The 17,681-nt window shown below is 39.8% G+C and overlaps 1 long non-coding RNA gene across 1 annotated transcript; it reads right to left on the reverse strand.

The window, feature by feature from the left end:
- Positions 1 to 907: 907 nt before the first annotated feature.
- On the reverse strand, positions 908 to 15,640 carry LOC148133002 (uncharacterized). Its single transcript, XR_015747028.1, has 5 exons — positions 15,538 to 15,640; positions 10,398 to 10,454; positions 7,937 to 7,979; positions 6,499 to 6,634; positions 908 to 3,706 (listed from the first exon to the last, which is right to left on the reverse strand). It is a non-coding gene; the product is annotated as an uncharacterized LOC148133002 (long non-coding RNA).
- Between the last annotated feature and the right edge of the window lie 2,041 nt (positions 15,641 to 17,681).

The raw sequence follows: 17,681 nt of genomic DNA on the forward strand, positions 1-17,681 counted from the left end.
AAAGAAGGGAGAATTTTGCTTCCGGCCCAGATTAAAACGTCCACACGTGCGGCGTTAGTGACAGGAAAGGTTATACACCACGTAAAGCTTACAAACCCCGAGAAAGGCAGTTAGAGCTTCTGGGTTGTTTCTTTTTTTATTGACACACAATAGTATCCGTCTTTTCCTCAGCTAATTATTATTTATTCCGATTTTATACATTCGCGATTCTGGGCTGCTTCCAATTAAAGCATAAACCATGCCAACCCCACCCCCTCAAAACAGCCATTCGACGGATGCAACACGCTAAAATGCCGGCCGGTTTGACACATTTGGTCAAACCTACTTTTGTTCAGCCTAAATTACGCAACAAGTCCGCGTGGACGGAGAGTAGTGGCCGGCGTTTAAATGAATTCTGATGAAGGCACAGACGACATTTCACGCTTTCAAATATAAAGCTTATAGGCGGCTATCTTTGGAGAGAAAATAGAGAAAACAGGATTTAAACCCATCTCCGTCCGTCCGTCCGTCCGTCCCCCCCCCTTCATATTTCCCTGCCTTTGCCTCCACGTGGATGTTTCTGTCACTTGCAGTCGAGAATCGGAAGTCTGAGCCAAAAATCCTCAAGGCTGGATCTCTTGGGATCAATTTCCTCTTTCCCCTCCCGTTGAATCTTTCAGCCACGCATTTCTTAAGTCAGTGATTACCTATTGAACCTCAACATTTACAAAGGCAGGAGGAAATAAACGTGTAAATTAATACTCAAACGTCCCAAGTTCAGACAAGCAGGGTACTTCTGAATTTAAAATCGGGTCACAGGCTAGAGCAGATGCCAAAATTGATGGACCTTCAGCAATCTTGTACTCTGTGCTGGTCTTCGACCAAATAAAGGTTTGATTGATGCTTGTTGAATTCTCTTTTGACAGGTACTAGCCTGCCTGAATCATTACTTTGGACTAAGCATTCTTAAAGAAAAAGACTCTGAAGCATATAAGAAGTCACCTTTAAGTACATAGTACCCTTGTATTGTTGGATTGATATTTTATTTATTTACTTACCAGGATTTGTATGGTGTCTAAGTACATTACAGTACGTAATACAGGAATAACAGTCATAATTTTGATTGGAAGAAAATATTCTATGGACATCTAAATTTTGATCATGCCTTTCAAATGTGGAATCTGGAAACAGCTCTCTAATCTGATTTTAATGATCTTAAAATATTAACAAAAAGGACCAGAATCTGGTTTAGACACTGTTTTGCCTGCTATGACTTTCTTTAGGCCAATCAGCTTTCAGGAAATTATTGCAATAGAATTTCTTAAATAGTAAAGTAGTCACCAAAGTAAATAGTTCTTGTCATTGTCAGTTATGAAAAAACTCCAGGATGGAGGTACAGATCCACCTAATCTTTGCAGGAAAGCCATCTGATGCACATCTCCTGGCTTTCTGATTATAGAATCCAAGCAAACCAAAATCACGTGACTATGATTTTATCTATTTTCTTGTGTATTAGTAGTTTTTCTCTTGATAAACTGGGATCAAATCAAAAGTTTTCTATGTCACATGGGAAACATTTATCTTTATTCTCTTAAAGATGGCAGAAGATTATATCCTAAATCAGAAGAGGTGAGAATCATCTATCTATTTGAACCTTAAAGAGGAATTACAGTGTAACTTCCAACCTCTCATTAAATTATGGGTGTTCAAACTTAGTACTGTAACATTAAAATCTGTTGACTTCAATCCCTAGAATTCCCAAGCCAGCAATTCTGGGAGTTTGAATTCAAGTCTTAGTTGCCAAGGTTGGACACCCCTGATTTAAATGATTTAAATGATACCATTCACTGCCTATCCTTTGCATCTTAAGATTCTTCTTCACAAGTTCAAGTGTCTTCTGCAGGGGAGCAGAAAACTACTGGCATAGATTGTGCTACCCTGATTGCTAATCCTTGTACGGCCTCATACACAAGGCCAAACAAATACTGCTGCTATTACAGATTCACAGAGGGATAAGCTAAGAGAAGCAATTGGTAGATTTCTTTGGCTTTATTTCCACTCCCACCAAAATATTATCAGCTAATGGAATAACCTCCACCAGTAGCCCTTGGTAGTGCAGGATGGAGGCTAGGCTTAGAGAAGAGGTAAGAAATGTGATGTAAAGCAAGCAATGCAAAGGCAATATCCCATGTGGTTTTCCCCATTACTGAGAGAGCTATGATGTGTGAACATTTGCTTTATTCTCTCTGGCCATCCTTTCCTCTACTTGAGTGCCTCAACCTAGTACTGCTGTTTGGCCATGGTGGTGTATAAGAGTTCCAAAAAACCCAGCGGATACCTGGAAATGGTTTAAAGTCAAGTAGGCTAGAGGCACCATAGATCTCTCCCCAATCTCATGAAGTGCTTCTATTTCTTTCAAGGCAGCATAAGAAAAGATCTGGACTAGGTCATGGATATAAAGAATCCCACTTACAACTATTGCTCTGCAAAACTGGATCTCAAACAGGGCATCCTTCTCACTATCTATCCCTTGGATTTTTTTTCTTTTGATCTGAACATTCCCTGCCATCTCCCATTGTGTCAGTCCTTTAAGATACTGTAGCTGAGGCAGGAAACCCAAACCTTGAGCACTAATACAACCTTTATGGTAACAGCATCTTCCAAGTCTGAAAGCATTTCCTCCCTCCCTCCCTCTGCCTTTATGTTCCAGAGAACTAGGGAGGGTCTCTTCTGTGATGCTTTCTCTATTCCTGTTCCTTCTGTGGGCTGAGATATCTCTTATCTGACTATTGCCCTGGTCGCAGTTCATCCTCCTGTCTCTCAAGGTTCTTCTCATAGCCCATTACAGTATGATTGAAATACACCAGAGATATTCCTGCAGTTAGAAGGACCAGGCTGCTTTCTCTGCTCCCTTGAGTCCAAATACCCAGCTAATTGTATTTATTTCACATATGTATTAGGTCCAATGGTGGGATTCAGCCAGTTTGCACCGGTTCAACTGAACCCGTTGTTAAATTAGCCACCCACCCCACTTTCAAAGTGGATCCTGGATGCTGCGCTATACTACAATGGAGAAAATGGTAATGGAGCGGCCGGCATGAGGGAAGGAGAAGGCATAGGAATGGAATGCAATGTGCCAGAGATTATACGCAGAGAGTTGGACATTGACCATTTGGGTGTTGACATTGCCAGCCACACACTGGCACAATATTCAGCTGTGGAATAAACTAAAATCAAGGCTGTTGTTAGGATGTTAGCATCAGCACCCCAAGATGTTCCAGCCAGTCTGTTCAGTAAATTGTTGCAGTTTTTCCATTTTTCAGGAGTTGCCGGAAAGTTGGTGATCTGTCCAGTGTTATTCCCAGGTACTTTGTAGAGTTATTACATAGTAATATAGTTGCGGAACTTCACTGAAGGCTGGTAATTTGCATACCTATTGCTGAGGTGGAATGTGGCTACTTCTGTTTTTGTTAGGCTTGGTTGAAGGTGCCAGTTTTTGAAGTAGTCATCCATCTTCTGGAGTTCTTGAGAGAACATCCTTTCTGCATCACTGAAGTTAGTCCTTTGGACTGTGAGATTGATATCATTGGCATAAAGAAAGTTTTGAGAAAGTTTCAGGCAGGTCATGGGTGTACAAGTTAAAAAGAGCAGGGGTTAGCAGCACTGATTCTTGTGGTAGCCCATTATTCAACTTACGATCTCTGCTTCTACTGAATACTGTGAAAACCTGAAATAATAGATTTCAAAAAATAGAAATGTACATTTAAACAGTGAAAAGGAGCCAGTAAAAGATGCCAAGTAAAAATAACTTCTCACTAAATCCGTCAACATAGAAAATAATACTAGCTTCTGCCCTTCGAGTCTGAGGGAAGAGCTAGATTGCTATAAGGCCTTCCAGAAAGCCAACAAAGTGGGGTCACATGGACTTCAGGGGGGAGACTTTTCCACAGGTCAGGTGGCAGAGAAGAGATATCTCCTAGGTCCCACAAGATGACATTATTTTACAGAATGAATTTGCCTCATGTCCACACTGTTATGAGAAAAGCAGAAATCCCTGAAAAAAGGCAGCCTCTTTAAATATTCTGGGCCCATGCCATGAAGGACTTTGCAGATTATAACCAGGACCTTGAATTGGACCTAGAAATCTTCTGGAATCTATAGTGTAGCTCAGATAGCATACCAGCTGCAGCTTCCAAATCCTTTTCAAGGACAGCCCCATGCAAATAAAGCACCTTGAAATAGTCAAACAGAGAAGTGACTAAGGCATGCGTAATTAAGAACACAGTCTATCAACCCAGGAACAAGTGCAACTGGCTCACAGATGGATTTATGCCACCTGTTCCTCCAATAGTCTAGGATCACCCCTGATTTTTTTTTTTACCAACTCAGTCTGGGGGAGTGGTATCCTATCCAAAGTTAGCAATGTAAGGCCCCAGGATCTGTGGAGCTCTTTAAAATCATAGCCCCTTAGCCTTGCTTGGTTGGAACAGAGCCTGTTCTTAACCATCCAGATTCTCACAGCCTCCTGACAAAAGAATCAGGGCAGAAAACAACCCAGACAGCCCGTGGCCAAGTTATATATAGAGTACCAATGATCCTTAACCTCATGCCAAGGCAGACCTTCATGGTGATCTTTGGGAAGGGACACTTTCCATTGTCCAGAAGCAATTTGCTTTATGCTATGCAGGAAGAGCAGCATCTGCTTCCCGAAGGACATGACCCTGAACACCATGGCTAGGTGATCACATCCTTGGTGCATGTCCCAACATAACTCGGATTTGTCTCCCTATAAATGGCCCTCGTTCCCCTTCTCTTTTGGATACATGTACAAAAATGCGGTGTTTAGCTCTCTCTCTTATACATGCATTTCTTTTATTGATTAAATACATATTTGATATCTGTTCATGTAGGATTTTCCCACCAGCTTTCATTTTATCACTACATACTAAACAGAATTTTCTTTCCACCCAGGAGAAGATGAACTTTTTTGTCATAACATTTTTTTTCACAATGCATTTAGTAAAGGTTTACCCCTAAATTAAAAACCTTAAATTTCCTTCCAAAGAGGGATTAACTACAAATGCAAACATATATTGTATTATTTAGATCTTTTTTTTAAAGTCTGATTTCTTAAACAATTTAATATGAACATATTTTTGAAAGAGTGACCCCATTTATTTTTATTTTTAATTTAAATTTAATAATTTAATTAATTACACAGCTCTTTTTCTGGCTACAAAATGAAAGTAAATAAAATGTGCTGGTTAATTTTTATGACCCTAGGAAGTGAGCACAAATGTAAATAGGTTACAAAGCCCTTGTCTGCATATGTCTCAAATCTCGATAGTACGTCCAAGGTGTACAATTTAATTTCCCTGCATGAACATCCACCCAGTGCTGACAGGCCAAATTGCTTTTACTTTAAAAAGTAGGTCAGTGGTTCAGCAGTGGAGCACCTGAGGTAACAATTAAAGGGAAAGTAGTAAGTTAGCACGTGATGTTCTTTTGTTCCCACAGCAAGTTTCTCTGGAATATGGACATGTATGTTAGTGCATATATTCACTCCAGCACAACTTGCTTGGGCTGGATCACATGACCAAAAATGCACTTTATATAGTCTAACCAAAAATCTGAGTGTTGGATGGAGTTATCAGGCAATGGGAAACAGGCCAGTCTCTCTTCAGATTATCACATGAAAGTTAGTTTTGTTAAAATGGGTCATTTAAGGGTTTGCTAATTCTGGAGACTGACTAAATTTGTATCATCACATTATTACTGGAGCATGACTTTCTCGTGATGTGGTAACTTCTTATGTATATATAATATTAAAGCCATTAAGGTAATTTTGTCCTACTTATGTCAGCAGTTTTAGGCAATTAGATCTTTATATACATAAATTAGCTTTTCATACAACAAAGTGGTTTCGGATTTTTGCAAAACCTCCCTGTCTTGATATGAAACATTAGGGAGTGGTTAAAGTAGTTATTTAGAAGGAGTTTATAAAAGATACAAGTACATTGTATATTTAATATGATTTGTGTCCCAAGTTATTCGTGGATATATAAGTAATCATTGACATATGACCACAATTGAGCCCAAAATTTCCATTGCTAAGCAAAACAGTTATTGAGTTTTGACCCATTTTACAACATTTCTTGTCAGAGTTTGTTCGGTGAATTCCTGAAGTTGTTAAGTTAGTAACATGATTGTTAAATGAATCTTGCTTCCCCATTGACTTGGCTTGTTACATGATTGCGAAAACCTGGGACATTGCAACTATCGTAAAATACATGCCAATTGCCAAGCATCCAAATTATAATCACGTGACCATAGGCATGCTGCAACAGTCATAAGTGTGAAAAACAGTTACTTTTTTTTACTGCCATTGTAAGTTCAAATGGTCACTAAACAAATGGTTGTAAGTCGAGAGCTATCTGTACTAGTGAACATGGGCACCATTTGTCTAAAAGAGTTGTATATTCAATTATCTTCTTTCTGATTTTTGTGGTGTAGACTTACTTGGGTACAAGGGTGAATATACTCTGAGGAACTTTGACATGTTGCCGCCCAACTTATCATCTCTGCTCGCTTTGAATGCATTCACATGTAGTGTCCCAATGGAAGAAAAGGACCATCTTTTTATTGAATTGATCTCCTGTATGATTAAAAACCAACTCTTTAATTATTGTAAGATCATTTAATTATCTTCTTACTTCACAAGAAGTAAAGGACTAGAAGTGAGAGGCTCTTGGCCTAGTTCAGTGGAAAGCACTCTTAAAATGAACCATATCCCTTCTTGAGTTAACAAGGCTAAAACCAGTCTAGGAGGCTGGTTTGTCTTATAATATTGTCTTCCAATAAAGGTCCTGATGGTGCTGTTTTAATCATGTAATATAATACTCCAGAAATGGATTAAATGTCTAGATTAAGATGTGAAAAAAACATAGTTGCCCTCAAGAGCAAAGGAGTGGATGGTCAGCTGAGAAGCAATTGTCCAAAGATGTTTTAAAATAGTGTTAAGATATGAGGCCAATATGAACTTAGCTTAGAGCTTCTAAATGTCATAAGACAAAAAAAAAGGAAACGATTCCAGTTCAAAAATACTGAACATATAAAATAAAATGTATACAGTATACATTACAGCAGTGGTTTCTCAACCACTGACTTCTTTTAAATACCTTTTGTGGCCATGGAGCATGGCCACAAACCCAGTGGTGGAATTCAAATTTTTTTTACTACCGGTTCTGTGGGCATGGCTTGGTGGGCATGGCAGGGGAAGGATACTGTAAAATCTCCAGTCAGAGGGGGTATTTGCCGGTTCTACGAACTACTCAAAATTTCCGCTACCATTTCTCCAGAACTGGTCAGAACCTGCTGAATACCGCCTCTGCACGGACCTCCAAATCTTAACCAAAGACTTCAATCATAACATTTCTTCAAGACTTTGCAGACCTCCTGTGATGACATTGCAGCCCCCCAGGGCTTCGTAGACTACAGGATGAGAATCACTGCTATACAGTAATTATACAAAGCAGAATGTTAATTACATTCTGATAGTCACACATAGACTGTATGATTAACTTAGAGCAAAGAACTGGATTTATAAAGAAGACAAGCATAAACAATTTTATCCTAATCAGGGATAAGGAGGAAATTTAATTCCATTGTAGCTCTCAGCAAGAAAAATCATGCCTTCCATTTTAAAGGAGGGATAGGTTGGTGTAGATATAATTATACTTTTCCACATAGAACAAAATATTAATTTAATGACCTAAGATGTGAATTACAAGTAAGAAAACATACATCTGCTTTCATTTCCAGGAAATATCTCTTTAATAGATATGTTGAATTTATATTTACCATATTTACCAGACAAAATAGTTTATCACGAAAGCGACTGCCTGGGAAGGCTCCTGGATTGGGGCTGAAAGGCAAAAGTGGAAGCAGTATGCTCCACCTCATATTTGGGTAGACCAGGTTGCCCTGATAGACCGATCTCACTGGGGGGAAAATGTTTAATAGACAAAATAAAGCAATATAACCCAAGAATATGGTCATAATGGATGTAAAAATGAGTTAAATATACAATATGAATAGACTGATTCACATTTTCCATCTTTTTGATATAAAATAGCAATATACAAGCATAAAATTAAAAACCGATACATGACAATATAATTGGCTCTGTCATTTGGTAGATTAAAGCTGCCATTTAAAGCAACATTTAGAAGATGGCATCCTTACCATAGGGCGTTGTGCTCCGCAAATTGTTCTCCTGTGGCTAGGGTTGAAATAAAATTCAATAGGAAGTCCAATCAGAATCACAAAAGAGATACAGTTCATCTTGCTCTCCATTTCAGGCTGCAAGGCCAATCTGCTTGGTAATTAACAAAAGCCTTTGAAACACTTCTTTCATTGTTTTAATCATCTTCCTCCAAAACCTCTGTACTTTAATAAATTTCTGCTTCACAAAGTACATTTCCCTGTGATGTTAACATTTCTAATATATTCCATCCCAGCCTTAATAAATTTCCATATTTTCCATGTAATAGTCTTGTGTACTTACTTTGAAACAATGATCTTATAAAACTACCACAGTAATGGCTTTATACAGTATATCATGGATGGGAAACTTTTTAAGGTGGAGGCTCCATTTTAAAGAAAGGGAATAGGAGGCAAAGGAAGGTGAGGACAGTGCCCTCACAACATCACTTAAGAGGGTGGTGGAGATGGGATTTTGACTTAAAGTACCAGTTTTTTCTCAGTAGACTAGTTTTTCATTCTTGGTGTGTTTGCTGCCTGCCAGAAAACGAGGAAGAAATCATACCATGCAAGGTTCCCTGCTGAGAGTTAGGAATATGGGATCTGTGGGCACATGTAGTAGCTACACCTGATTTACAGACATCTATCTATTTTCTCTGGGAGGGAGACACCTTGACAGTGTAAACACCTTTTACATTGTTGCACTATTGTTGGCAATTAATTCTATAGGGTGGCTTCATTGTCATCTGCAATAAATCCTCTAACCCAGCCAAACCACATCTGAATATTTTTGGGCAACTCAAACTAAAGAGTTAGACTAAACTACAAAGGATTTCAGTTTTTTTTCCTGCTGAACCCAGTGTGAAAAGGCGAGTAAGTTTTTCCACCAATTTTTAATTTCCTCTTTTTAGTTACTCTTAAATATTCCCCAAAATGTCCCTCTATCCATTCATACAATTTTTAAAACTAGATGAAGAGAATGACAAAATGTCACTCATGTGCACACGTTGGAGTGGACTTTGGATCAGGGCCATTGACCATGGCTGTTAGTATTGGACAAATCCTAGTTTAACTATGTTGCAATGAATGTCGGATTACATATGCCTACTATCATGGTGGTTTGAACTAATAAATAGTTTTTATTACAATTTCATTACAATTTCGTTCTACATAATTAAAGAAATCTTTGTTGGCAGTTGTCATGCAAATATATTTTAAAATCAGCTGCCTATGTATGTTTAAATCCAGGGGTGGGATTCTACCAGTTCACACCTGTTCACTAGAACTGGTTGTTAACATTCTAAGCAGTTTGGAGAACCGGTTGTTAGAAGAAATTACTGGCCTAATCCTGTAAGAAAGGCAGGAAGAAAACATTCTGGTGTTGCTTACGGAAACTGACTCTCCACTAACCCTTATTACATTCTTGGCAGGACTAGACTTCCTGCCTCAGGAACTTTTCTGGAATTTTTTCCCCCTCCTTTGCTGGTACTTTGCTTGTGTGGAGTGACCATTGAAAAAAGTGACTTATGACCATTTTTCACACTTATGACTGTTGCAGCATCCCCACAGTCATGAGAGGCCAGGCGAGGAGATGCGTGTCTCGATGTGAGTGATATTGAGTTGGCCACATCCAGCCAATAACATGACCACCAAGCCATGTTCACCCAGCCACATGACCACCAAGCCACGGCCACTACCTAAACCACAGAACCAGTTGTTAAAAATTTGAATCCCACCCCTGTTTAAGTCCTACATATTTTCAGGTTTAATGAACTTCAGCTAGCAGCCTAGAGTTCCTCTGTTGGGCTGGGGAATTCTGGGATTTGAAGTCCACACATATTAAAGTTGCTGAGACTGAAAAACATTGGTTTACAAAAATCTTTTTCACTGGAGACCCTGCAGCACAAAGAGCTGGCAGTGAAACCTCAGCGGAGTTCTATGATTATATCCTAGCAAATGAATATGCCCTAAATATAAAGTCTCCAAGTAGAAAAAAATGTCTTATAGAGTCTGGTCCACACATAATGGATAGGGAAGCAAAGCTTTAGTCATACATGAATGCTTTGCTTGGTGTTCAGAAGACATTTGACTATTGAGAACAACTCTCACTGACATTATAATTTGGAAATTGGAAAAAGTTTGTTATCATTACATACTTTGAGGATGGTCAAATGTAAGGCAAATTTCTGGCCCAGAATCAGAATTTTCCTTTGCTAGGGAGAAAGGAAAAAAGAAAAGAAAAGAGATCACAAAATGGTTATTATAGCCATCTGATTAAACTAGCCTCAGTTCCAGGGACTGGTGGCCTGAAAATAATTTTAGGTTCCCCTCCCCAGTTAAATAAACCAAAGCAAGCCTAATCTGGAAAGATATCCTGCCAGGATGCACTCATCTGAATTGTAACACACCCAAAGTGTGCATAAAACTGGCTTGCATGAATCATGATGCATTCTTCAGAGTATCACATTTGAGTTATTAACTTGTGAAATAGGTTGAACAATTGCTTTAAAAGGTAAGATGTTAACAGACAATTAATTCATCCAAACAAATTAATATTAAATGAAAGAGAATATCAGTGTAGCAGACTGTTATGAAATGCCAATGGTGGCGCACTCAGTTGCTGCAGCTTTTCTGAAATGCAAATGGTGGCGCACTCAGTTGCTGCAGCTTTTCACTCTCTGGTTTGGTGTGTGTGTTTGGTGATATATGTGTCTGAGTCTTGTTACATGGGGGAGGCTTACAGCCGACAAGAACTAATATGTTATGGACTACAGTCTGCTAGAGCAGCAGTTGCCAATTGGTGGCCCACGGCCCACTGGTGGGCCGTGAGAAAATTTTGGTGGGCCACAGAGAAATCTCACCCCCAGAGCACCCCCCCCAAAGCAATTAATCCAGGTTGCGCAGAAACACAAGGCTGCGCCGCCCACATGGCCCGCGGGAACCCTCCCCGTCCACTCACTTCTTACCCGGCAAACTTGTCTGCTAAGTTGCTATTTTTCCTTTTTCTGACCATCATCTGTTCTGCTCTGCCGGGAGATTTAGATTAGCTAGGAAGCAGGAAATGGTTGGATTTCTTGCTTTCTAGCTAAGCACAGCTGAACCTCCCTTAGGACTGAAGGTTTGCTTTCAAGCAAATTCAGTGCAGACTCACGGCAAGCAAATTTGAGAGACTGAGCTAGCCGATGGCAGATAGATAGATCACTGAATGATTCTGTGAGCAACTCAATCTGCCTGCTTTGCCTGGTTTTGGATAAAAGTTGCTCTTTTTTTTAAATAAAAAATTCAATATTTACATGCATAGTGTGTTGTGAGTTAATTTTGTGAGTTTGCTTGCAAGCAAATTTTATGTGACAGACTGAGACAGACAATGGCAGATAGATTTCTGAATGAATATGTAATTCTGTGAGCAACTCAATCTGCCTGCCTGCTTTGCCTGATTTTGGATAAAAGTTGCTCTTTTTCATAAAAATTCAATATTTATATAAATATTTATAATATTTACATACAATCCATGCCCAGCCAGTCACATGACCACCAAGCCACATCCACAAATTAGGCCACCCCCACAGAACCAGTTAGTGGTCCCTGGGATCTAAAATTATGAGTTTGGTGGTCCCTGAGGTCCAAAAGGTTGGCGACCCCTGTGCTAGAGCTATTGTGTCGGATTTTCAGAGGACTCACAGTATTCCCGAGGAGATAGCAAGACCACCAGGATCTCCATGGATTGTAATGGGGTCATTTAAACGGTGCAGGTGGTGCAGAGAGAGAAGGTGGAGGAGGGGCTGCAGAGCAGGAGGTTTAACTTGCTTAAAAAGACAGCCACACAAACCATCATTGCCAAGTATCTTTCTCTCAAATGCTCGGTCACTCCTCAATAAAATGGATGAGATTAATCTGATGGCAGCAAACAATCACATGATAAAAGACTGCTGTTTGATAGTTATTAGAGAGAGCTGGCTTCACTCAGCTATTCCCAATGCCTCACTACAACTGGCATGTCATACCATCCACTGACAAGACCATAATAAGGACTCTGGTAAAACTAAAGGAGGTGGACTTTGTTTATACCTTCATAATAACTGGTGCACCAACAGCCGTGTTATAAACAGATACTGCTCTCCTGATTTAGAGGTGATGTGCAGACCCTTCTATCTACTAGAGCAGGGGTCCCCAACCACCGGGCCCTGGACCGGTACCGGTCCGTGGAACATTTTCTACCGAGCCGCCGGTTTGCTGGGCGCTGCCATCTTGTTTCGATGAGAAAGTGCTTCCGGGTGAGCTTTTCCGGTTGGAAAGCGGTGTTTGGGTCCTGAAGGAATCCTTGCGCCTTAGTTTCATCGAAGGGGGGGGGGCGGCTTCGAACAAAACTAAGGCGCGAGGATTCTTTCAGCACCCAAGGCAAGGCGAGCCGAGCGACTGTCCCGAAGCCATCCCGAAGCCCATCGACAAAGATACAAAGGAGTTGAAGGTGGCGGGGAGAAGCAGGGGATGGCTGGCTGGCCGGTCGCTCGGCTCGCCTTGCCTTGTTGATGCTGGTACTGGGCCGCGGATCATTTTGTGATGCTGGTACCGGGCTGTGGCACAAAAAAGGTTGGGGGCCACTGTACTAGAGAACTGACAGTGGTGATTTTTACAGCTGTTTACATACCTCCTGATGCAAATATTAGTACTTCACTTGGATATTTGCATATTACAATAAATAAACAACTTAAGGCTTATCCTGATGGGGCTCATATAATAACTGGTGATTTTAATAAGGCATGCTTAAAGACTGTATTTCCCGAATTTACTCAGTATGTGACATGTGCCACCAGGGGAAACATCACACTTGATCATGTGTATTCTAATGTAAAGCATGCATATAAAGCAGTGTCCCTTCCACATCTGGGATTTTCAGATCATTTATCACTGTTCCTTATACCAGCATACACCCCCCTCAGAAGAAAACTAAGCCTGAAATCAGACTCATCAAGATCTGGCATCAACTCATCAAGCACTTGATCAGCTGCAGGATTGTTTCTTAAATACTAATTGGAATTTATTTGAACAAGAGGATTTGGAAGAATATACAAAAACTGTACTGTTTTGTATCTTGACCTGTGTGGATACGGTTACTGTGAATAAGCACATCCAGATTTTTCTAAACCAGAAGCCCTGGATGAACAAGGATGTGCAATTATTTCTCAAGACACGTGATATGGCATTCAGGTCTGAGGACAGGGTTTGGTATAACAAAGCAAGAGTGGAACTATAACAAGGCCAGAGCGGAACTGAGGTGGGGCATCAAGGAGGCAAAAAAGGACTATAAAAGGAAGATTGAGGATACTTCACAAATAATGATCCACGACAGGCTTGGCAGGGAATTAAACACATCACTAATTACAGGGGCAGCAACCCCATATCGATCAATAAGGACGCATCACTGGCAGAAGAATTGAACTGCTTCTTTGCCCAATTCGAACTGAATAGGTCTTCGAACACACTGCCTCTACAAACCACCGGTACTCAACTGTTCACAGTACAAGAGTATGATATGAAGCAGGTGCTTCGAGCAGTGAATGTGAAAAAGGCTGCTGGCCCTGATGGGATACCTGGGAAGGTACTCAAAGCATGTGCTGACCAGCTCGCAGGTGTGTTTACAAATATTTTTAACCTTTCTTGTACACAAGCCATTGTTACATCTTGTCTCAAAACTTCCATTATTATTCCAGTTCCCAAAAAGCCCTCTCCTGATACTTTAAATGACTATAGACCTCACATAGACTCATATAGACTATAGCTCTCTCACCCGTAATTATGAAGTGTTTTGAAAGACTGGTCTTAAAATATATACAGGATTGCCTCCCATCAAACCTTGACCCATACCAGTTTGCCTATCGGAATAACAGATCCACAGAGGATGCTATTGCCATGGCTGTCCACGTTGCACTGAAACATCTGGAGCATAGTGGGAGCTATATAAGGATGCTTTTCATTGATTACAGCTCAGCTTTTAATACCATCATTCCAGATATACTGATTTAAGAAGTTGCTAGAAATGGGCCTCTCCTCTCACATCTGCTGTTGGATAAAGGACTTTCTTACTAACAGACCCCAAACTGTTAGGGTTGGCAGCTATTTTTCCTGCACTCTTGCTCTCAGCACTGGCTCTCCACAGGGTTGTGTGCTGAGCCCCTTTTGTGTTCACTCTACACCTACGACTACACTCCGTCTTGTCCCACTAACTCTATAATAAAATTTGCAGATGACACCACGTTGGTGGGACTCATATCAGGAGAAGACGAGACGGCCTATAGGTCAGAGGTTCTCAGACTGGTCTTGTGGTGCAAGAGTCATAACCTCGCCCTGAACATAAAAAAGACCAAAGAATTGATTATAGACTTCAGAAGATGCAAAGCAGAGCCTCTGCCACTATATATCAATGGAGACTGTGTGGAAAGAGTTCATAGTTTTAAATTTCTAGGAACTCATATTTCTGACAACCTTACTTGGTCAGTCCACACTATGGCCACTGCAAAGAAGGCCCAACAGAGCCTGCACTTTCTGAGGCTGCTGAAAAAGAGTGCTTGCTGGTTACTTTTTACTGTTCTACCGTTGAGAGCATTTTGGCATACTGTGTAATGGTGTGGTATGCTGGATGCTTTGTAGTGGATAAGAAGATGCTCCAGAGAATTATAAACACAGCACAAAAAATCATTGGTTGCTCTCTTTCTTCTTTGGAAGAGATTGTGAAGACCAGACTCCTCTCTAGAGCACTAAAAATCTCCATAGACCATTCTCATCCTGGACATTCATATTTTGAACTGTTACCATCAGGGAGGCGTTATAGGTGTCTTAAAATGAGGACTAATAGACTGAGAAACAGTTTCTTTTCCAATAATTGTGTTGAATCAAACAATGCATATATGATTTAGCCCTATGTATATAGTGGCATTTTTAAAACTATCTAACTTAACTGTATGTTTTAGATAGGTTTTAGACTAGGTTTTTAATTATTATTTTAATTTTTAAATACTCTGTGATTGTGATGTGGTGTTTGGGACACTGTGCTGGAGTAGCTTTCAAATTTCATTGCATTTGTAGAATGCAATGACAATAAAGGTATTCTATTCAAATGAACTCATGAATAAAAATGAGATAGGCAAAAATATCATCTTAAACACAGAGAACTACATTGCTTCTCTTTCTAATTGTGCTTTTTTCACTCTTACATAAGTATTACATGCACTCACATAACTGAAAGAGAGCCCTTTTATGTGATTAATGGTCTTTCTTATCCACCACCATGTGTCTTACCTTGGTCAGCCAGATTCTTCCAGATATCTAAAACCAAGTATGAAGAGTTTAATCTCCTAATTAAACACAGAAGCAATAATCTAGTACTGTGACCAAGTCCAACAGTCCTTGTAAAGTTTGCAGAGATAGATTTTCCTAATTGCTCAATGCAGAGCAAGAGTAAATAACTGGACAGTTTGGCCAAAATTATGGCCACAGGACAGAAACAATTGCCCCCATCAAAATGGTTTTATGCTATACTATAGTTGTGAGAATTGCTCCACTACACCTGAAAATGCTATGATAGAGCTGGAAGAAGGTTTTAGAAAATGACACTGTGATATTTTCTACTCCTTCTTCCAGGAGATATCGGACTTATAAATTGGCATAAGAAGGGAAGTCTCCACTCTGCCCACCCTGAGGCCTCATCATGATGAGAAATTCCAAACTTCTCCCATCATATTTTAAACTGTGGAATTTATTACCATGAGATGCAGCGATAGCCCTGGCTAGTTTTCGAGGGCAATTAGATATAAAGTCATGGCAATTAGTCACAATGGTTGCTGTACATGTATCCAGGATGTCCCTCCATAACAATTGCTGGGGAACATGCACAGGAGGGTGCTATTGTACTGGTGTCCACATCAGCATCTGGTTGGCTGCAGAATGCTGGTTTAATACAACTTTGATTCGATTGACACTCTTGCATTTCCGTGAAATCGCATGAATTGGTCCTTTTTAGAGTAATAACAATAGCAATAACACCAAGACTTATATACTGCTTCATAGTGCTTTCCAGCCTTCTCTAAGTGGTTTTACAGAGTCAGCCTATTGCCCACAACAATTTGAGTCCTCATTTTACCCACCTTGGAAGGATGGGAGGATGAGTCAACCTTTATTCAGTAAAATCAATATGAGGAGATAAGTACCAAATTTTCTTGGTTTATCCTAAGGATTTGAACTAGATCTTATCCATTTTTCCCCACGCCATTCCAATGGCCAACATTGCTAAGATTGCTGTACCATTTTACACCCATTACTGGAAGCTTTGGAATGGAGAGGTGGTGCTTTCATATAAAGGACTTTTAAAAACCTGAGGGTTCAACCCATTTTTTCCATGTCCCTCTAGGGAGCTGCCATTGGGACTAACTATCCCATCCTTCATTCTTTGTTGAGAAAAGCCCTCAGTTATGAAAAATTTGCTGAATGAATGTTGACCACACTCTGATGGGTATTTTAATGCTGCTGATCAGTATCATTTAAAGATGCCATTTAAAGCTCTTTAAATGTGCCATTTTTTTATTTATTTTTTGCCACAGTTTGCCTTGGCTTAAGACCTGTGAACCCTGCAGTTTCCTGCAGAATAGAACTCTGTGAAATAAATAAAGGAATGAATGGAGAATCATCCAGTACTGGAAGAGCAAGAACACAAATCTTTAGTTAATTATAGTACAGGACATAAGCTTCTTGTGAAAGGAATTAAATTTGGTTTGACTAAATCTGTAAAATACTAAGACAATGTCAGCACCTGACTGAAGCAGCATCTTTCTTTTTCCTCAGGAAGGAGTGATAAATCATGGTTGTGACCTAGTTTTAGACTGAAAACATTTCCATCATTTTTATTGTGACTCACTCTGTTGTATAGTCGACCTGGGTAATCACCAGGAGTGTATTCTGGCTACATGAGAATATTTAGCAACATTATGGGATATTCCACAACTAAAATAACTCTTTCAATTACAGATAAAATGAGATTTGTACACATTTATGGGGTTTTGTTATCTGGCAAACATGTGCTTTGAACATTGTTGTTGAAGATGAGGTTCCTTTGGAAGGCTAGCATGTGAAATCCCTGGTTTTCAGAACATTTAAATGGACTTCTTGCTTTAACCTGGACTTAATTCAGTCCTTAATTCCTAGAAAAGTTAAGTTCTGCAAGTCATACAGAACAAATTAAAAGGCAGTAGTGAGGGCTTCTAAAATAAAGTTGGAACATGAACAGAGAGATTACTATAACAACAGAATTTAACAGAATAAAAAGGCTGACACTGCGGGCTTCCTTGCCAACCTATCCGCTGACATCTCTATAGTTTGGATCATAAAAGTTGCTTTTTTGTGTGTATTCTAGGCACCTCTTTGATGTGCTGCAATTTATATTAGAAAAT

Source organism: Notechis scutatus, chromosome 1 (genome assembly GCF_049901735.1).
Source record: "Notechis scutatus isolate UNSWTSFEM ecotype Mainland chromosome 1, rNotScu1.2, whole genome shotgun sequence".
In the NCBI taxonomy this organism is placed as follows: domain Eukaryota; kingdom Metazoa; phylum Chordata; class Lepidosauria; order Squamata; family Elapidae; genus Notechis; species Notechis scutatus.